Genomic DNA, 23,068 nt, shown 5'->3' with positions numbered 1-23,068 from the left:
TAAAATGGCTTTATTTCTCATGCGCAATGGCTGTGTATGAAGGATTAAATCAGTTTCCCTTCCGTTTCATGTATAGACGGGCGATGCACATGTCTCTGGTTTGATATATATACTGAATTACAGTTCTAAATTATGCCTCTATTTTCCTACGAGCTTGAATCTTTACATTAATTGTCTGAGACGAATTGAACTTTCATGCCTGAATATGTCACCATATCGGCTGAACCATACACTATGCAAGGTGAAAACGACATACACAAAAGTCTGTGAAATTACAAATGAATCGCTAATGAAGTCAACGGCGTTCAGCAATATGATTGAATCGGTGACTGGGTTCCTTATTTCCTCACGCTTTGAGCACTGTAGATTAACTATCGAAATCTTCTTTCCTTCCATTCACGTTTATATGGTTTTTAACTCTTATTTTACCTGGCGCATATATTCTGGTTATAACAAGAATTCTTGAAATTCTATTAAGCGACTGTAGCGGGTTTGGAAATTTATAACTGCAAGTTCTTACCCTCATGGTTCCGAGACCATATCGGCATAGAGAGGTCTTTTAAAATGGTAGGCGTGTGTTCAGTTTACAAAGCCTTCCGCCGAAAGGAGCATAGCGTGGCAAAGGGTCGAGTTCAGAATTTGGGAGAGAATTAATATAAATTGCGACATATATCTATCGCCAGGTCCGTCGTTTCGGAGGTGGGAAGCTATCGCTTGAGTCAGCCACCGAATAGCAGAACTTCCGAAGCATTAAACGCTGTGTATGAGTATATCGGTTCCAGAGGAGAGAAGATCTTTGTTTCAGCGCTGCAATGGATATACATATCGGCCGAAACTAGCATAGAGTTAGAGGCATATAGTCATCGGTGCGATATATACCGAGCCTTGTCCACGGTAAGGCCACCTATAATCATCGCTAATGCGATCTCGTATCAGGCCAAGGAGCGAAGGGAAAACATCACTGTTATATATAATTATGTCTGCGTAAATGGTTTGGGGTCATGTGGATTGCTTGTTATAGTGGGTAGTATATATAAATATATATAGTGTGCGTAAGTCCATCTATTAGATATCGCTTTAAGAGCTCCCGGAAAACCACTGTTTGTTAATAAGCCTGATAGTGAGTTTTTTTTTTTAAAGAATGAAACATCAGTTTAATGACTGATGCGCCCAGGGCAGAAGAAAGGGAAGCTGATCGAGATATTGAAGAGCTTGCTGACAGACTAGGAAGATTGACTCTAAAGCCTGCACCCCCACCATCATTAGTGGTATCAGAGCCATCAAATTACATTGAATTGAATCTCAGGAGCAGAAGAAGGATGGCTTTCAGAGTTGGAAGAGGACGAGGACATGGTGGAAGAGGACGACCTGCTGCAAATGCTGAACTAATGGCAACCGTAGAAGAGCTGCGAGCTAGAGTGGATGCATTAACTTCGGATAGAAATATAGATGATGGAGATGTCAGTGAGCCTGAAATTGAAGCTGCTGAAGAGGAGGAAGCTGTACAGGTTACTCCTGAGATGAGATTCTTTCAATCAGTGTTAAAATCTACAGCCAGGCCATGGAACCAATTAGTACCGGTATATCAAGGAGGACTGAATCCAGAAGAATTGATCGATTGGATTAACAGCATGGAGAAATTCTTCGATTACGAAGAAACAGAAGATGAGAAGAAAGTAAAGTTTGTTGTCACCAAGTTAAAAGGCCACGCAGCACTCTGGTGGGATGGTGTACAGGCGGAAAGGAAGAGACTTGGTAAGCAGCCAATCAAGAATTGGAGCCGAATGGTAGCAAAGTTAAGAGGTAAGTTCTTGCCAAGTAATTATCAGCAAATGTTGTTTAGACAAATGCAAAATCTTAGACAAAGAGCTTTAACAGTAAAAGAGTATACATAAGAGTTTTATAAAGTGAGCATAAGAGCTAGAGAAGCCCAAGATACAGATGAGAAGGTGGCTAGATATCTGAATGGCCTTAGGATGGACATTTAGGATGAGATAAGTTTGTTGTCTCCTAAAACAGTAGAGGAAGCTTATCAGATAGCGCTGAAAGCTGAGGAAAAACTCATGAGGAAGCAGTCTGCCAGAGGGAGAGAGACTTTCAGAGGAAAAGGAAGTCAAGGTGGTATAGGAGGATCTATAGCACCTAAAGAAGGAGCTAGCAGTAGCTCAACCCAGCATGCACCCACAGGAGGTGATGCAAGAGGCAGAGGGAGTTTTTCCAGAGGAAGAGGAGGCAGAGGAAGGGGCAGAGAATTAAGATGTTATAGATGTAACAAGCTGGGACACAGAGCTTTTGAGTGCCCAGAGAATGCAGACATAAAGCAGAGGAATGAAATTGTTGCTCCATCTGAGGGAGAGATGCCAGTGGCAGCGGTAGCAGAAGAAGAAAATTTACCAGAAAGAGGAGAATCTCTGGTGGTTAATAAATTCTTACTTAAACCAGTAAAAGAGGTGGCTGAACCGCCATAAAGGAAAACTTTATTCAGGACAGTGTGCAAAGTCCAAGGGAAATGTTTCCAGATGATCATTGATAGTGGCAGCACTGATAATTTGGTCTCTACAGAGGTAGTAGAGAAATTGAAGCTGAAGACAATGAAGCATCCAACACCTTATAAGGTGTCATGGTTACAAAAGGGACATCAACTGTTGGTAAGTGAACAGTGTGAAGTGGAATTTCAAGTGGGCAAGTACAAAGATAAAATTGTTTGTGATGTGATGCCTATGGATGTGTGTCACATATTGCTTGGAAGACCTTGGCAATATGACAAAGGAGCCATGCATGATGGGAAAAGAAACACCTACAAGTTTGGAAAGGATAGTATCAATCATACATTGTTGCCTCTGCAAGAAGAAGATGAGTCGGGACAGAAGACTAATTCAAAAACCCTGTTACTTGGAAAAAAGGAATACCTTGAGCAGATGATAAGTATACCGTTGAGTCGTGAAGAGGAGATCATTGATGATTTCTTGAGTTATTGGATAAATCCAGACCAGCTGGATAATGTAGCTAATACTTTTGATGTGGCTACAGGGGCTAAGGAGGATGTGCAATCTTGTGAAGCTGCTACAGCATAAGAGGAAGTTATTATGGATGCAGAAGAAGTAGATCAGTCTGTAGCACGGATAAATGAAGCAACAGTTGAGACTGTTGAACTCTGTGATTTTCAAACTGATAGTTTGTGTGTGAATGTAGGGACTATAAGTGATGACAAAATGCTGCAACAATGCCATAGAGAAATTGCATTGTTGGAATACTTGTTGGAGAATCCAAGGTATGACAGGGAGATTGCAAATGAAAGAGTTCAGTACAGTGTACAAGAGCAAGAAGGCATCATTAGAACAGATGGTGTGGAAGACAGACTAATGGACAGTCTTATGAATTTTGCTAAGAATTCGAATCAGCATGCTGATATGCTGACAGAGGAGAAGGAGAAAACAGAGCAACCATTTGAATTATTGCCAAAAGGAGATAAGGCACAGCAGCCTTATGTTTTTAATTTTAACAAGTGTTTTGTGAGTGCAGGTGATGAAGAAGACAATCCATCACTTGGAATTGTCTTGAGGGAAGAAGAACTGTTGCAAAAAGAAGATAAGACAGTCATGTCTCATATGCAGAAACTTGTTTCTATGGGTGACAATAAAGAGTTGGCTTGCCTAAATAGCCAAGAGAAGACTGGTATGCAGAATTTTGGAGCTTCTACAATGTTAGAAGATGAGGTTACAATGTTTGAAGGACTTGATTTGATTGAGAAAATCAATCAAGATGATGGTGGACAATTACTGAAGATTTTTGAAGAGGAAGAAGAAGGTGGTGAGCCAAAGAATGTTGTAGAGGGTCAGGAAGTTTGGGAGGAAGCAACATCTATGGCAGCAGTGGCAGCAACATCTATGGTAGCAGCGGCAGCAACATCTATGGTGGCAATGATAGCAACATCAATGGCGGCAACATTCGTAGTGACAACTAGAGCAGCATGTGGGATGACATTTATAGTGCCAGTTGAGACAACATTGACAGCAGTAGAAGAAGCACTGAAGTCTTATGGTTTTTATTCAAAAAATTGTTCTGTGAATGCAGGTATTGTCGCCGGTGCTGAGGAAGATTTGACTGAGTCGAGTAGTCAAATGAAGGGAAAAGAAGTTCTCTGTTCCAGAAGACAAGAGGGTGTGGATGATCGGGTGGCAGTCAGAACAGAGGCCAGCATAGAAGCAAGAAATCAGCAAGTGACAATACAGATAGGGAGAGTAAAAACTGACCAAGTTGTCTTAACTCAGCAAATAGTAAGAAATCAACAGTTGGGAGATTTATTGGACCAAGAGATTGAAAGCATCAGAAACTTAATGATGACAGTATCCCGGAAGAGGCCAACAGCAGTAAAACAAAGGAGAAACAGCAAAAGAAAGATAGCAGAAGATTATGAAGGCTTAGTCAGTGCGGAGATGCAGCATAAAGTGTGGAGACCTGGAGAAGAACAACAAACAGAAGCAGCGACAAGTGGAAAATGGCAGCACAAGATATGGGATCCAGGCAAATATAGATCTGAACACATGATCAGGAGATCATGAAATTTTTCTACCTTGGGAGTCTGATGCAGGAGCATAGGACTCAGAGGAGAAAAATCTTCCAAATTATTCCAAAAATCCAAAAAAATATACAGGCAAGGGAGTGGGATCCTTTAGCCTGCAATTTCTATGCTTTCTTAGTTTAAAATAGAATAAATCCTAGCAATAAATCATGCATTGTAATAAAGCTTTCAAGCTTTAAATCATTCTATAAAACATGCTTTTCTTTGTATCGGATAAGGACCGAGAGGGCCTATCCTTAGATAAAAAAATAAAAATCCAGAAAAGCTCTCAAGGTGAGAGAGGAAAGAGCGAGCGCCTTAGCCTTAATTTAAAGCAACAAACTGTTCTCTCAACGTCCTTTTAGGAATGCCTTTGTAATGTACATGCAGAGAGGAGGGAACAAGACGGACGGTGTTAAAAAGGCTTTATTTCTCATGCGCAATGGCTGTGTATGAAGGATTAAATCAGTTTCCCTTCCGTTTCATGTATAGACGGGCGATGCACATGTCTCTGGTTTGATATATATACTGAATTACAGTTCTAAATTATGCCTCTATTTTCCTACGAGCTTGAATCTTTACATTAATTGTCTTAGACGAATTGAACTTTCATGCCTGAATATGTCACCATATCGGCTGAACCATACACTATGCAAGGTGAAAACGACGTACACAAAAGTCTGCGAAATTACAAATGAATCGCTAATGAAGTCAACGGCGTTCAGCAATATGATTGAATCGGTGACTGGGTTCCTATTTCCTCATGCTGCGAGCACTATAGATTAACTATCGAAATCTTCTTTCCTTCCATTCACGTTTATATGGTTTTTAACTCTTATTTTACCTGGCGCATATATTCTGGTTATAACAAGAATTCTTGAAATTCTATTAAGCGACTGTAGCGGGTTTGGAAATTTATAACTGAAAGTTCTTACCCTCATGGTTTCGAGACCATGTCGGCGTAGAGAGGTCTTTTAAAATGGTAGGCGTGTGTTCTGTTTACAAAGCCTTCCGCCGAAAGGAGCATAGCGTGGCAAAGGGTCGAGTTCAGAATTTGGGAGCGAATTAATATAAATTGTGACATATATCTATCGCCAGGTCCGTCGTTTCGGAGGTGGGAAGCTATCGCTTGAGTCAGCCACCGAATAGCGGAACTTCCGAAGCATTAAACGCTGCGTATGAGTATATTGGTTCCGGAGGAGAGAAGATCTTTGTTTGGGCACTGCGATGGATATACATATCGGCCGAAACTAGCATAGAGTCAGAGGCATATAGTCATCGGTGCGATATATACCGAGCCTTGTCCACGGTAAGGCCACCTATAATCATCGCTAATGCGATCTCGTATCAAGCCAAGGAGCGAAGGGAAAACATCACTGTTATATATAATTATGTCTGCGTAAACGGTTTGGGGTCATGTGGATTGCTTGTTATAGTGGGTAGCATATATAAATATATATAGTGTTGCGTAAGTCCGTCTATTAGATATCGCTTTAAGAGCTCCCGGAAAACCACTGTTTGTTAATAAGCCTGATAGTGAGTTTTTTTTTTTAAAAGAATGAAACATCAGTTTAATGACTGATGTGCCCAGAGCAGAAGAAAGGGAAGCTGATCGAGATATTGAAGAGCTTGCTGACAGACTAGGAAGATTGACTCTAAAGCCTGCACCCCCGCCATCATTAGTGGTATCAGAGCCATCAAAGTGTAATGTATATATTTTAGATTCATGGAGTAAGTTATTTTTTAAAATTTATTTAATTATTTGTATAATGCAAGTTTTTGGATAAATTTATTAGATATTTATTCTCAAAGATAATATTTAAGGTAATTACATTTTATAAAAAATTTAACTTTGCAGGTTGTAAGATGAAGCGTTTTTTTTTTGTAGTTAAGTTTTATTTTCGTAAGTGATATAACACTTTGTACTATTTTGATTTTCTAAATATTTAACATGTTTGATGTATACATTTTGTATATAGTTATGATTTTTTTCTAATTATCTAATGTATTTTTTGGTAAAATTAACTAGGCACTTCTCCTTCAAGGATGAGATGCTATTAAAGGTAAACCACATTTTATAAAATCTCAAAACTTCGTTATGTCACTTATGGGAATGGAACCTAGTTAGGAAAGATAACGCTTCATCACATAACCACTTGGGCTAAATATAGTTAAAGAGTAATCTAATATTGTTGTAAAATGATCCTATTTCAAAAATCAAATGTAACATAATTTTAATAGATATTCTAAACATAATTATAATTCTACCATATTTCAAATTTTATAAATGGCAGAATAATATCTATTGGTCGCTAGAGGTGTCTCCATGGGTTCGCATCCTCCTTCCTCCAATTGGTCTCTTATGGAGTAGGTAAATTCTCAATGCAGACAAAGACAATCCCTCTAGCCCAAGAGAGCGGGTCTAGCCACAAAAAAGACAATCTAATGTAAATTTCCTTAGGTTAGAATCGAATAAGAGGGCCTACCTCTTAGAACGCTAATCCGCTTGATGGTGATCTCGCTTCCTTGCTCCAACTTCCTTTTATTTGTTTCCTTCAAATACTTGAAACAAGCACACAAGAGACAATAACAAACGTGATAGCATAAAATCGCATTCAATCTACTTAAAAAGTCAAGGAGTCTTAAGCCATCAAATGTAATATGACACTCAATGTAGGAAATAAACCATTAGTTGTATTAATATAAACTTCAGAAGGAAATACAACCGAAGCCTTGACGTTGCAGGTCTCCTTCGATGTATCCGGGTTCCAACACCGCTGCTAGCATCTCATGGTTAGCCTCAACAATGGAAGTTTAAGGCTTCTTCCCTTTAGTTCTAAACCAAACACACTACACACCTATTCTCCCTTCACAAACATAAACTAGAAGGCTGAAGCTATTGATATCTTGCTGGTTATTCAAGCTCCAAAAAAGACTAGTTTAGCTTGGAAAAGGAGGAGTTTATATAACTTTGATGGAGGGGAGATGGATCCTCCTATTATGGGAGAGGGTTTATCTCTTTGGTTTGTTCCATATTAATATGGGAAAGGAGCCCAAAAATACTCTCTCAGATCTATCCAGCCCAACCATTTACCAGACTTCCGTTCACAAAGCTTCTAGACTTGGAAGCTTCGACTCCATTTTAAAAAACTTTCAAAAGAGGGTCGGTGCGAATGATGAATGGCTCACTTGCGTCGTGGTGCTAGGCCTGGTTTTAAACTCTACAAATCGGTGCAAGTGAGGAATGGGGCACTAGCGCTAGTCTTGAAAACTGGGATTAAAGGAAGATTCTTGGGAAATGATGTAAGAGGGAAATGTTCTGCAGATGAAGAGGGATCTAAAGGCATGCTCCTCCTGATGGGAAAGCATATGGGATTCACTGTAGAGGCCCTCCAGGATCGAGGAATGAGGAGTACAAGGATAGTGAAAAAATGTTGTGTAACAGATTCCCCCTAAAGCATGAAGGTCGAACAAGAGTGAGGGGTGAAATTATTTACGAGTAGATGCGTGGAACCAGACACTATCGTCAGAAAACCTTCAAGCAAGCATAGATACATTTACATCATTGAAATATCTAAGAAATGATACATGAATCGTGGTATGGACACAGCCATCCAGAAAAATATCATGTAAATGGATCCAAGGTATGGGCGCAACCATCCAGTAAGGAGGATCATATCGAACCCAAGGTATGGTCGCAACATCCAATAATGAGAAGGATCACATATAAAAACTCATGGTATGGTCACAACCATCCATCTGAAAGAGACATGTATATCATCATGATCATGTCACATCACCTTGCAACTTGGACTTTAGTAACTTGAGCCTAGGGTCTTGCACTCCAACACGACCCGATTGTTGAAAAAAGCAACAAGAAATGATAAAAATAGATCCAAAAATTCCAATTTTAATTTGTCCTTGAATTAAAATTGTCAATTAAAATCGAATTTAGTCTCACCAGCTGCTTGGAAATAATTAATTAATTAATTATGGATTAATTAGTTGGAGAAATTCAAGTTAGAAGTCTTTCTGAAGTCATGCAAGAGTTATCCCTTAAATTAAGGAGATAAGCCTTAAATTAAGGAGATAATCTTGAGTTATATTTGAGTTGTAATTAGTCAACTCAATTTACTGAGTTAAGTCCAGTTAATTTAGTTCCAAAATATTTGAGGAACTAATTGTGAGTTATCAGTCAGTTGATGCATGCATGCACTCAACTAGTGTACTCCAGATAACTGAAGATTCCCTCATCAGTAACTCATGCATGTCTATTCTGAGAAAGACTCAGTTGAACTAAATGTCAAGGACAATGTACTATCAGTTGCATGTGTTTTCCTATAAAGAAAACTCATGCATGCAGAAGGAATAAGGTTCCTTGGAGGATTGCGCAGTTCTGACAGTGTGTTAGAGAAGTGTTCCACTTGGTGAGGTGAGAATCATCCACTAGGAACAGCGCAAGGAAACAGGAGCTTGGAGGGTAGAGGAGAAGGCTTGTGAGAAGCTAGGATTGCCTGTGAGCATCTATGAGGATTATACTGTGAGCTGGATAGCTGTGAGAGCTAAGGCTTTGTATAATTCCTATGTATTTCCACCTTGTATGATAATACAGAGAGTGGGGTTTTTAGTTGAGACTTTCCCCAAAGTATTTTCATGTGTCTTGGATGATTGATTCTTCTTCTTGTGGTTATATGTGTTCAGCTCGATATTTCTTGATCTTTAAGCTTCCACAAAGCAAAATGATAGTAGAAGTAGGTTATAGTATTTTTCTTTGGTTATATTGCATTATCGGGTTAATCTACAGTTAGATTTTCTACATAGGTCTCAGAGTGAGATTTGTAGAGAATTTTCAGAATTTCTACATGGTATCAAAGCCAGGTTTGTAGAAATTTTCTACATGGTATCAGAGCCAAGTTTATTGGAGTTGTGAACAGTATACAGAGAAGAGAATTTGAAGTTTGAAGTTTGGGGTTGCAGGTGCAAATCGAATTATTATCATACTTCAAGGTTGGCCAATGGCGTTCTATGGCTTGAGACTCGAGTATGGCTTGGAAGGTAGCTCGAATTACATAGCATGGAAAGATCGCATGGAGGTTGTATTAGAAGACAATGGCTTGAAGGAATTCATTCATCAAGAAATCCAAAATCCAACTTCAACTAATGCACAAGAGTTGGCTGAGTTGAAGAAGTGTGTGGCGAAGGCAAGATGGATCGAGTCTCCATGGGAAGGATACTCCATTTTCAATGTGGAAGAAATTGAAGGGCCTCTACCAGAACAATAGCGACCAGAGGAAATTGGCACTCAAGGATAAGCTTCGAAGAATCAAGATGGAGAAGGGTAGTACTATTTCCACATATCTGAACAAGCTCACCACCTACAGAGATGAGCTTGGCAGTGTGGGAATAACTACTGCCGATGATGATATGGTGATCCTTGCTCTCCTCGGCCTTCCAAAGAGTGGAATAGATACTAGGACTCTGTGAATGGAAGGGAGAAACTGTCGGATTGGGAACGATTGTGGTCGAATCTCATGCAGGAGGAGATCAGGAGGAGCACACGAGATGGTTCTTCATCCAAGGATGACGATGAAGAAAATCTGGCCTTAGCAAGTAAGGCAAGGAAAGGGAAGGGGAAGGCTTCCCATTCCAAATCTAATTCTTCTCATGGAGGGAAGAAGGGTGACAAGTCTAAGGTGAGATGCTTTAATTGTCACGATATGGGACATTATGCGACTAATTTTCCATCGAAGTCCAAGAAGGGATCCTCGGAAGGATCGGAAGGTGAAATGGACTTTACTCTCATCGCATGCTTGGTGTCATCGATGATGGGTTGTGTCTGGTATATTGAAAGTGGAGCCTCATTCCACATGACCAGTGATAAAAGTTTATTCAGTACCTTGGAGGAGAAATACCTCAATATGCGCATAGAGATGGGTGACGACAGAAAGTATAGTGTTTCAGGAGTGGGCACGGTTGCTTTTCAGAGGGAGCATGGAGCTCCTATCACCTTGATATATGTGAAGTATGTGCTTGGACTGAAGAAGGACTTAGTATCGGTCGCAATGCTGGAGGACAAAGGCTACGATGTTTTCTTCAGTAAAGGAAAGGTGTTCCTTAGACACATCACCACGAGACAGGTGAAACAAATCGGTTCATGAGTCAAGAACATGTATGCTCTTGAGGTTCAAGATGCATGCAAAGCCTTGAGGAGCAAGGCAAATGTTAGAGACTTGGTTGTTGAGACAGAGAGTAAATTAACTCTCAACATGCAGCCCCAAAAGAAGTCTCAGACAATTGTGGAGGAGCCACAATTGGAGAAGCGGAGAGGAGACCGAGTGAAGAGATCCACTCATGCAGATACCTCCATTAGGGGGGAATTTTGATCCAAGTGGGCAGAGGGATCACATGCAGCCATACGTCTAGGTGTGAGGTGGGGTGATGTGAAGTGATAGTCCCATGAATGCTAAAATTAGGCAAGCTCCATTGAGAGGTTTTATCTCATGGATCGTACCTTTCTATGGGAGCCCAAAGTACATAGTAGCAGGAGGAATCAGTGGGATTGATGCAGTCAGAGATCAAAGTGATAGAGGCTAGATCAGTCAGATACTGAAGAGCGCAGAGAAGGATTGACAACAGTGCAGAAAGGTAGTCTCAGAAGCACAAAGTTTTCATTTGACAGAGGCAATAACAGTCAGAGACTTTGATGATAGATGCATCATACTGATTCAAGTTGGATGTTTTTTTTTTTTTTTTTTTTTTTTTTTTTTTTTTTTTTTTTTTTTTTTTTTTTTTTTTTTTTTTTTTCTGGGGTTGCTGGAGCAACAACACTAGGGAGAAGTGTTGCATGCATAACATTCCAAAGGTTCATGATCGGGATCAAGTTGAATTCCTTTCTTGTTAAGAGGGAGTGTTGAAAATAGCAACAAGAAATGATAAAAATAGAATCTAGAAATTCCAATTTTAATTTGTCCTTGAATTAAAATTGTGAATTAAAATCGAATTCAGTCTCACCATCTACTTGGAAATAATTAATTAATTCATTATGGATTAATTATTTGGAGAAATTCAAGTTAGAATTCTTTCTGAAGTCATGCAAGAGTTATCCCTTAAATTAAGGAGATAAGATTGAGTTATATTTGAGTTGTAATTAGTTAACTCAGCTTTAGTTCCAAACTATTTAAGGAACTAATTGTGAGTTATCAGTTAGTTGATGCATGCATGCACTCAACCAGTGTACTCCAAATAACTTAATATTCCCTCATCAATAACTCATGCATGTCTATTCTGAGAAAGACCCAGTTGAACTAAATGTCAGGGACAATGTACTATCAGTTGCATGTGTTTTCCTATAAACAAAACTCATGCATGCAGAAGGAATAAGGTTCCTTGGAGGATTGTGCAGTTCTGACAGTGTGTTAGAGTAGTGTTCCACTTGGTGAGGTGAGAATCATCCACTAGGAACAGCGCAAGGAAATAGGAGCTTGGAGGGTAGAGGAGAAGGATTGTGAGAAGCCAAGATTTCCTGTGAGCATCTGTGAGTATTGCACTGAGAGCTAGATAGCTGTAAGAGCTATGACTTTGTATAATTCCTATGTATTTCCACCTTGTATGATAATACAGGTCGTGGGGTTTTTAGCTAAGGCTTTCCCCAAAGTATTTTCATGTGTCTTAGATGATTGATTCTTCTTCTTTTGGTTATATGTGTTCAACTCGATCTTGCTTGTTCTTTAAGCTTCCGCAAATAAAATTGATAGTAGAAGTACATTATAGTATTTTTCTTTGGTTACATAGTATTACCGAGTTAATCTACAGTCAGATTTTCTAGATAGGTCTTAGAGCAAGATTTGTAGAGAATTTGCAGAATTTCTACATGGTATCATAGCCAGGTTTGTAGAAATTTTCTACACCAATCACAGTACAAATTCTAACATGTGAATAGATGTGTCGAAGTCAAACATACTAGAAAGTCGCTTGATTACCAATCAACGATGCGAACCGTTAACAAGCGCGAGAGAAACCACCAATAATGACAATGGCTCTCAAGGTACCAGCAACACAATCCACAGAATGTGAATAAGGGACTGAAGTCAAACACCCGTGATATCACCCAATCAAAATCTAATGATGTGAACTTGTTGTTGAGTGCGAAGAACTTGCCATTAGGGCATGAAAGCTCTAAGGTACTTAAAGGGAGTCTCTCGGCCAACTTCCCAGTTAATGAGCTGAAGTCGACAGGAAGTGACCTTGTCGAAGGAGGGCCATGATGTATCCCACATCATCGACATGAGACAAAGGGATGCAAGGATTATGGATGATATAGAGAATCAGGAATGAGTGTAACTGTAGAAGGATAACTCGTGAACATATCGGTGACACAACTCCGAAGTTCGGCAACTTTTGGATCCATAGGATCAGAGGTCATGATGACGTAGTAGAGATCAAATGGAAAGGAAAAAGTGAATGGCCCAAACCCAGAAATTTCAATGATGAAGTGAAGAAATCCCAACCCGACACGAAGCAGAAAGTGTCATGTTCAAGAGTGAGTTGCCGACACAACTTTTTATCACAAGCTTGAAGGGGATAGCACGTGCTTGCACTGTAAGTCCATCCTTCGGATGAATCTGACCTAGTAAGATTAATGAGCCCTAGGAAGGAGAAGCTCATGTCTATAATGGTGATGAATCTGATGTCGTTTGATCTTTTAACGAGTCTGACAAAGGTGTAACTCGGTATCTTTTTCATGTTTAGAGAGTTTGAAAAAGACACAAAAAAGAAAACTCTAAAAGGTCCCTTTTCATACATTTGTGTCTCTCGAGCCTGAAATGGTAGAAAAAAATACTTGAGAGGACCGCTTAACCATGTCAGCGAAGGAGTACCTTTTTCGTAAATAGTTTATCCCATCCCAAAAAAGGGGTAAATGTATACTGGATAAACGACGTTTTGTAGCCTTTAACGAGTTCAAAACAACAAGATCTCGGCAATCTTTTCATGTTTTAAGAGTCGGAAAAGAGTTGAAAGCAGACCCCCCATTTCTTATTCTCTTTAACAAGTCAAAAAGGGAGAAATATTTGGCAATCTTTTCATTTAAGTTTTTTACGAGTCGAGAAAAGATCTTAAACACGACTCCAGCATCATCATTAGTAATCCATCACCTATCGTTGCACAAGAAGCAAACACATTATCCGATTTCTAAGGTAAAAAATAGACGAAATTTTTTTTTAAAAACCCTAAAACATCATGAAAAGTTTATAAAAAGGGAAAAGTAAAACATTTTTTACCATTTACCTTTTTACCTCATTTGGAACAATTTTTACCCATTTGTGCCCTAAATCTTTAATAGCAGATTGTGGTAGATCCAGGAATTCGATCAACAAACCGTTAGTTGCAAGTAAGAGCTGAGGCCCTAGGATTTGTTTTCATACTTTCTATGCTTGATTTTAACCATTTTTTCATAATTTTGAGGGGATTCTTACAAAAACAAATCACCCTCAGTCGGCACCAGATCCAAGCACAAGATCGCGCTGATCGAGGGTTAATACTATGGGTACTTGTGCCATCAGCGCTACAATTTTTAAAACAGTTGCGCCGGCGCAGAGGATTGAAAATTTTTGAATTTCGCCCAATTTAACTGCTTTAAATCCACAATTTCTTGGTCAAAGACTGATGTTGACTTGAATGCATGGTGTTTGTAAGCAAATTACAGTGAAAATATGGTTGACTAGAAAGAATGCAAGCACGAAGCAATTGATTCATTGGCATTGGCATATCAAAATTGTTTGGATGCTCTGAGGAACTCCGGGATCCTCAAATTCTTCCTTACACTGGGCCTTCAGGCTCAACCTGAGCTATTACAATACTTGATCAGTCTGTGGGACATTGGATGGGAAGTATTTGTGATCCGTGACCAAGAGCTGGAGCTAGAGACTTCAGACATCTACTTCATCACCGGACTGTCCCGCATAGGGGAACCAGTCCAATTGTATGGGGCCTGGCCCATTGGGGTGAGTGTGAACATGATGCTTGTAGAGCATTATCCATAAGCACTGAAATCCAAAAGCGGCAAGATTGACATTATTACCATTCACGACCTTGTACTGAAGGTGCTGCTCTTGAACATAAACAGAGTTACTGGGGCTCAAGCATTGCATGAGTCCAACAAGTCCAAATTCCACTATGCCATAGACTACACAACACCCACTGTCTTCAACTAGGTGGAAGCCATGAAAGTGAACATGAAACGACCATTATCCAAATGCAAGGCATGAAACCTGAGGTAGTTCGGATATGGTTTTGTTCTGGTGACTTTCTTTTTGGAATGGATCCCACTATTCCACTATCAGTTGGTAGAGGTAAACCCCCCATTGCCACGAGATCCACGAATGGTTCGATGGAGTGAACTAATGCCCAGAACCGGCGGGGGCCAGTATATGTCATACAAACCTGCTTTCTTTGCGTGGCTGAGGCGTTAGCTGATTGTGGTAGAGGATTGGCCATATAGTGGTACTGACTTCCGTGACGATCCCGACATGCCACTTCCAGAAGGGGAGGATTTTGATGATGGAGGTAAGCAAAACTGATTTTTTATTGTTTTTGAAATACATGTATTCGTGAAATTTCGATTTTTTAATTGCAAATGTGGGACCAGAGCGACCAGCCGAGATGTCCCCGATCGCTAAACGCATTGCTCGATAGTTTGATATCGCTCCTTATCGGGAAGGAGTCCACAATGATGAGGAGATTGCACAAAATCTCGATAACCTGACCAGAGGCATCCCAGAGTATGCTCGGATGGTTGACACCCCATGCTAGTATCAACGGCACACAATGGGAGTGTCAGATTGATCCGCCGATTACTGACTTGCGTAGTACGAGCAGTGACGTGCTATCATGAGCACCATGTCGAGTAGCCCATAGTTTTAGCATTTACAATTTTGAGGCCTGCGAGCCACGGATGTACTTGGAACACATATATTAATTTTTTTGGATTTTGATGTATGACACTCAAACATTATCAATATATATATATATATTTATTTATTTATATATATATAGAGAGAGAGAGAGATATATATATATATATATATATATATATATATGTATGTATTTATGTTATATTTCCTATTTACTATGATGCAATGTTTTTTTTTCACCTATTTCGTAAATGTATGTCTAACACATAATTAGCTAATGCATCTGTTAATGTATTCATATGCCTAGGAATATGATGATATGTTAGATAATCAAAATTTCTTTCCAAGATATGAATATGCAAATACATTCTCAATATTTGAGGGTTTCTGACAGAATATTGCCCATTGAGATGAATAACAAGAAGTTGTGAATCAAGGTTAACAACCATTTCTCTAATGTCAAGAGAAATTTCTTCTGACAAAAGTTCGATAACTACACTATACTTAGCAATGTTATTAGTTGTTTGACCCAAACAAATACCTTGAAGATCAATCAACTCACCATGACGGTCATAAATAGCACATGTCGTGGATGATAGCTTCTGGGTACTACAACAAGCACCATCAGCGAAACCGATATGAGGATTCACAGAGATCTGCAAAGCAGATGAAGACATAATAAGCATGAAATTTGCTTGAAAAACACACCAAACCACACTACAAAAAAATTAATAACACACTTATGTACAAAAGTATCCATGCGAGATGTCTCACGCATAATACTTTTTGAGGTACAGGCCATTACGAGGCTTTTCCAAGGGTTTCCCTCGTAATCAATCAGCTCATAGGCCCCTTTTTGCAACACACACTTGACAATATAGGGCCCATGCCACATGGGTTCGAATTTACCTGCCCTCAGCTTATCATTAGCTTGATCATATAGCAAGACCAAATAACCCTCAGAAAAGGCATGAGGAAAGACCGACTAGTCGAAATGGGTTTTAACTCACTTTTTTTTGGCTTCAATGACTAAAGCAGCGAGACAACGGGTTTCATCCAGTCGTTCCAAATATAAGAGATGCTCTTCTTGAGGCAAGGTTTCAAGGAGTAATTCGATAGCCAATTTGAGTGAGGGAATTTCACATGCAATCGGCAGGGTAGCTTCCAAACTGTAGACTAGCTGGAAAGGTGTGAATCCAATTGTGTCTTTGTTTGAGGTTTGGTAAGCCCAACGAGCTGAAAAAAGCATGAGATGTCAATTTGATTTGTGCATCCCAATGGTGCGTTGAAGCATCGTAACTAAAGCTTTGTTACAGCTTCAACTTGGTCGTTGGCCTGAGGGTAATAGAGGGTTGAGCCATCGTGACGCAAGCCCAACGTAGAAGTTAGTTCATCCATCATGTAATCACGAAAATGGGAGCCATCGTCAGTGACAATGGCTTGAGGCACTCCAAACCTGGAAATAACATGATTGAAGAGAAATTGCACCACCATTTTACCGTCAGCTGAATATGTAGGCATTGCTTCGGCCCATTTGGTGAAGTAATCCACGGCAATGATAATATAACCATGCCCCCCGTCTGAATGAGGGTTACATGTCATATAGTCAATGCCCCATTTGGAAAAGGGACCAATGGTAATAACAGGGTGAAGGTGAACGGGTGGGGTGCGTATCTTCCGCTGAAAAATCTGGCACACGTGGCATTTGCGAATAGCAAGGATGCAATCCTTAAAGATGGAGGGCTAGAAATAGCCAGCGCGGAGTATCTTTTTAGCAGTGGTGTGGCCAGATAGATCACCACCACATGCACTAGAATGGCAGTCATTCAAGACTCTTTCAACTTCATCGAGAGTTAAAAATCGGCGAAGAATTGAATCAACACAAACGCGGTATAAAGTATCCCCAATGATGCGGTAAGGTTGGGATTGATGTTGAATGCGTCGGCGATCATCCTTCGTCAATGCAGGCCGGAAGGTAGATTTTTGGAGATACACAATGATATCACCGTACCAAGGATCAAGAGTCCTAATCAGAAAAAGAGTCTCGTCAGGGAGATGCTCATCAACACTAGCAGGAAGAGAAGCATAGGGAAGAGAGCAAATCAACTCAGCAAATACAAGTGATTTTTTGGATTTGGCAGTAGTGAACACCAAATCAAATTCCTGGAGGATGACGATCCACTTGGAATACTTGCCCCCAAGTAACTGACGAGCTAGAATGTAATTCATGGGGTTTCACTCGGAAATAATGGTTGTAATGCGAAGAAGAATATAATGTCGAAAACACTGAACAGCCTAAACCGCAGCCAAAGACAATTTCTAAACATGAGCATAACGGGTCTCAGGATTGAGGAGATTGCGGGTGAGGTAATAAATGACATGTTCATGACCTTCGTCATTGTCTTGCACCAGCACCATAGCAATGGTGCTAGAGGCTGTAGCTAGATAGAGGAAATAATCGCGATGATAGTTCGGAGGGTGCAATAAAGGAGCATTGATGAGGACAACTTTTAAATTGTCAAAAGATTTGGGTAGCCTCATCCCAAATGAATGGAGTTCCTTTCTTAAGCAACTGGGTGAACCCTGAAGCTAGCTCAGCACAGTTAGGCACAAAGCGACGAAGGAAATTCGCTTTCTCTTGCAGACTCTGTAATTGATGCAATGAAGAGGGAGGGGGTAGATTAACAATAGCCTCAACTTTAAGAGGATCAAGATGAATTCCATCTTTTGAACCAATAAAGTCGAGGAGTCATCTGGACTCAACGCAGAAGACACACTTATGAGGATTCAGCTGAATGTTATAGTGTCTACAACAAAGAAATATTTGTCGAAGATGATCAGGATGCTCATGGAGCTCATGTGAATGAGCGGGAAGATCATCCAAATAAGGTTGAAAAATGTTTCTAATGTCATGGAAAGCATAAGACATCTCTCTTTGAAACGTAGCCCCAACATTCTTAAGTCCAAAAGGGAGCTTTCTATACGCAAACGTCCCCCTACGGTTGTTGCAGTTATCCTTGCTACTGCAGTGTCTATCCTTGCTGCTGCAAGGAAGGCCCTTGATGCTGCGAAGGTTTCCCTTGCTGCTACAAAGGTTGTCTTTGTTGCTGCAAGGGTACTTGGACAGTTCCTGGAGTGACACCTTGAGGGTACTGAAAGTTCCCAAATTGGATCTGGCCATATCCACCAAGCATGACAGATGGACCAGGCAGAACATAGGGCCTAGCTTAAGGGATGTAAGGTAGATTTAACGTCGCTTGTGAACCATATGGAACATAAGGAGGTTGTTATTTAGCCTGAGCCACATATGGCTGTTGGTACTAGACGTTACTTGACCCAGATGGACCAACAGGGTTTGGCTACTGGTATTGGAAATTACTCAATCCAGCTGGACCAGCAGGGTTCGGAATAGAAACATAAGAGGGTTGATTCATCCCAATCATATGAGTTTGTGAGCCACTCACATTGGTTGTGCTAGACATCATGGAAATATTCGAGTCTTGCCCCCCAAGTGATGGCGCAGTTTGTCCACTTACTGGAGGGGTCGAAAAACTTACTGAGACTTGACTCGAGACCGTCGGTTGAATCAGAAGAGTCAGTTGAAACAACGAAACAAGTGGATTAGGAATGGTAGGTTGCACCAGAACTGAAGTGACTACAGTATGCACAATCAATTGAGAGTTCGGTTCTAAACAAATGGACCCGAGGTAGGCATAGTGCCAGACGACTAGATAGGGTTATGATATAACGACGAGGCACTAGGAGTGCCCGAAATCAATTGAGCTAGAGAGGTATAACCATGTGATAACTCATGTTAAATGCTGGTCGGAATGCTTCTTGTTATGAAACCAGCTCACAAAAAAATAGAAAAGAGAGATCAACGCCTTCAAAATAATCCTCTTCGAGGGGGCAACCTCCTTTACATTACACAAATGAATAATTCTTCAATGATACAAATGACAATACCTCCTTTCTATATATAGGAGTCTAAGGGGTCATAATAGAATAAGAGCCGACATAACAGTAATAATGTAAGGGCACAATAATAACAATATGGGGACTACAATTTTAGGATGAACCACAAACATTGAAAAGACTTTGATCGCTAAAGAGAGAGCTATGGCGGGAGCGACAAAAATCTACACAGGTATCCATGGTTCGTTACTTGGTGGTTGCTTTCTAGAGAAAAGAGCAGCGACGACGGGGTCAGGGTTCGATCAGAGGGCGTCCAGATCCAAGACCGTCCGCGTTGTCTTCTGTAGCAGCAGTCCGGGCAAAGAGCTGAACTATCAGGCCACAGATGCTGAGACTGGACTCGAACTGGGGCTTCGATCTCCACCCACGGCCGCTCAGGTTATTACAGCTATCCTTCACGCAAAGCTGCCCAGCGTTCAGGACAGCCGCAGCAAGTACAGCTCGAAGCCCTCTTGCCTTCACAGAAGATCTGCACTTGCCATTAGGGTCTCGGCCGGTCAGATAACTGTGTGCTTTTGCCACGAACCAGAGCAGTTGACCTCATCATTCGCATGGTCTCCATATGGATCTAGGGCAAACAACTGTTCTCCGAAAGGCAGTCGTAGCCTCAGATCTGACAACGATTGGCCAGATCTGGTCATCCAGCAGGCAGAATAGGCCATGCTACGGCCAGATCCAGAGATCTGTACTCATCTTGGCATGGGATCAAGGCCTGTATCTGACTCCTTTCAGATTCTAATTTCTCAGCCTTCAGGCAGAACCATCATGCAATGGGTTAGCCCTTCAGATCTGGTGCAGGAACTCAAACTGAAGGTAGAGCGCAGATTGAGGATTCCATCAAGCCTTCTCCGACTTCTCTCTCAAGGTAAACAACTTGAAGACCCTCTTCCTCTCTCTGCTTACAGCATTTCTAGGAACAGCTTGGTGGTGGTGACCCTTCGTTTAAGAGGAGGTGCAGTGGGGCAATCATCCTCTACCCGGCCCTTCTCATACAAAGATGCAGTCCACTCTGAGAACCCCAAACCTCCGGAAGCCCCTAAATCTAAGGTCTTCTTGGTTGACAAGATCGAAGAAGTTCCCTCTGTTGAACTCATACATGAAGATCTGGCATCTCATCTTCAAGATTTTGCTGAAAGAGCCATCATCTGCAGATTTAATGGATTGTGGCCGCGTTCTCAGGATCTCTATGCATGGATCCATGCAAACTGGACTCATCACTGTAAGATCTTTTTCTGTTCGAAAGGCTATTTCATTGTTCTATTTGATAACAGTAAGCATTATGAAAAGGCCTTAGAAGAGGGCCCTTGGTTCATGGGAAATGCAGGGCTATTCTTGACTCCTTGGTTCCCAGATTTCGATCCAGCTACTGCAGTCATTACCAAGACTCCGGTATGGATTCGGCTTCCAAACTTACCTGCCCACCTATGGAATACTCGTGTCTTCAGAGCTATAGGAGACACCTTGGGCAGCTTCCTCAATGGAGATTTTTGGCGGGAATCTAAAGGTCTCTACTCATATGCAAGAATATGCGTGGAGTTGGACCTGAGCAAAGGTCTTCCAGAACAAATCAACCTTAAGATAAACGACTTTGTCTGGACCCAGACACTGGACTACGAGAACACTGCTTTTCGGTGCCGCCATTGCCACCAATCTGGGCATTTGCAGAATACATGCCCATCTCGCCCGGCAAAAAAGAACAAGGCCAATGCCTCCAAGCCCAAGTCCAAACGTTGGACTCCCTGCTCTCCTCCTCCAGTGGTGGATCCTGGTTCCTCCAGCTCTGAAGATGAAGACAGCGATGAAGAATTGGAACAGGCCCCTCATTCCGTGGCCCCCTCCACCGATGGTCTGGCGCCTTCCTCTGACTCAGCCATTGCTCAGAAACGTGTCCATTTGTCCTCCTCCTCGGATTCAGAAAAGGAGGGCTTCCCCAAGGAGGGATCCCCGGTGGAGGATCCCAATCTTCAAGTTGTAATCGCTCATCCACCACAAAATGGTTGGGTTGAAGTCAAAAAACGAAAAGGGAAAAAGCTTCGTGTTGAAGCCTCTACCCTCTCAGGGTAGTTTACTATGCTTCTTTCAGCTTCTAGTGACTTGTTGTAACTCCTTGCTTGCTTAACTCCTTCTCCGGAACCGAGGTTGATAGTTCTATCATTTCCGGTTGCCGGTTTCTTGCATCTTTGGGATGTATCCTCTTGTACAATATTTTTTACTTAATAGATTTAGTCTTAATCGAGAAAAAAAAAACAATATGGGGACTACATGGGCACAAAAATATAATAAGGGGGTTGCAATAATAACAATAAGGGGTTAAACTATTAGTATAGGGACATAACATACCCCTCTCCTTAAAAAGTGTTGTCCTCAATGCTTGAGTAGTTCTAGATGCTTCTGTATAAAATTCTCGTCCTCCCATGTGGAATCTTCAGCGAGTAAGTTCTTCCACTTAATGAGATACTCTGAAATTGATCGATTTCGCAGCTGTTGGGTTCTTGTTTATGTGATTGCTTCAGGTTCCAATATGATTTTTCCTTCCTCGTCAAGTTTTGGCAATATTGTTTGAACTGGGATCTTCTCATTAGGTAAGGTCTCCATTTCTCAAGTGCATGTAGTCTTGCCAACATTTCCTTCTCATAAATAGCTTTGTGTAAATACTTTCCTTTGATTGGACAACTTTCAAAAGAAATGGGTCTTTATTATTGCATTAAAACATCACCAATTCCATTTCCCGAGGCATCACATTCCAGAACAAAGGTTTTTGTGAAGTTTGGCGTAGCTAAGATTGGTGCTTGGCACATTTCCTATTTAAGATGTTCAAATGCCTTCGTTGCTTCTGGAGTCCATGAAAATGCATCTTTCTTCAATAATGTTGCTTTCGGAATGTCTTCAGTCTTCATTCTGATTTGATGATATCCTGAATGAAGATCCAGCTTGGTGAAGTAAATTAATCCATGCAATTCATCCAATAGTTCATCGATGATAGGAATGGGAAACTTATCTTTAATAGTGATCTTTTTGAGCTCCCTACAATCTAGACACATGCGCCATGACCCATCCTTCTTGTGCACCAAAACTACTGGAGCAGAGAAAGAACTTTGACTAGGTTGAATTATACCAGCCGATAACATTTCTGCAACCATATGTTCAATTTCACTCTTTTGGGCATAGGGATATCTGTAAGGCCTGATGTTTGGAGGAACACTTCCTGGAAACAAATGAATAGCATGATCATGATCATGAATAGGTGGAAGGCCTTTGGGAGTCTCAAATACCATGGAATGATTATCCAAAAAGTTTTGGAGATCTGGAGAAATAAATGATTTCGATGTGGGAACCTCTAGTGAACATAATTGCACAATTACGGCCCATTGTTCTTTCTTTAGAAGCTTTGTCATGATGTTAGAGCTGATTATCTCTCCCGATTTCCCTTCGATGCCCCTTTAATTTCAACTTCCTTTCCTTCCCAAAAAAATTTCAACAAAATTTCTCGAAAATTAAAAGCTATCGTACCCAAAGATTGTAGCCATTGGACTCCTAGTACAACATATGCACCACCCATTGGAATGGAAAGAGTTGGACTATTCAAGACATATTCTCCCAGGGATAGCTTGATATTATGGCA

The sequence above is a fragment of the Pinus tabuliformis genome, chromosome 8, assembly GCF_031772625.1.
Source record: "Pinus tabuliformis cultivar Carrire ecotype Pingquan chromosome 8, CPIR1, whole genome shotgun sequence".
In the NCBI taxonomy this organism is placed as follows: domain Eukaryota; kingdom Viridiplantae; phylum Streptophyta; class Pinopsida; order Pinales; family Pinaceae; genus Pinus; species Pinus tabuliformis.
The sequence above is the reverse complement of the archived record's forward strand: the minus strand, read 5'-3'. Positions refer to the sequence as shown.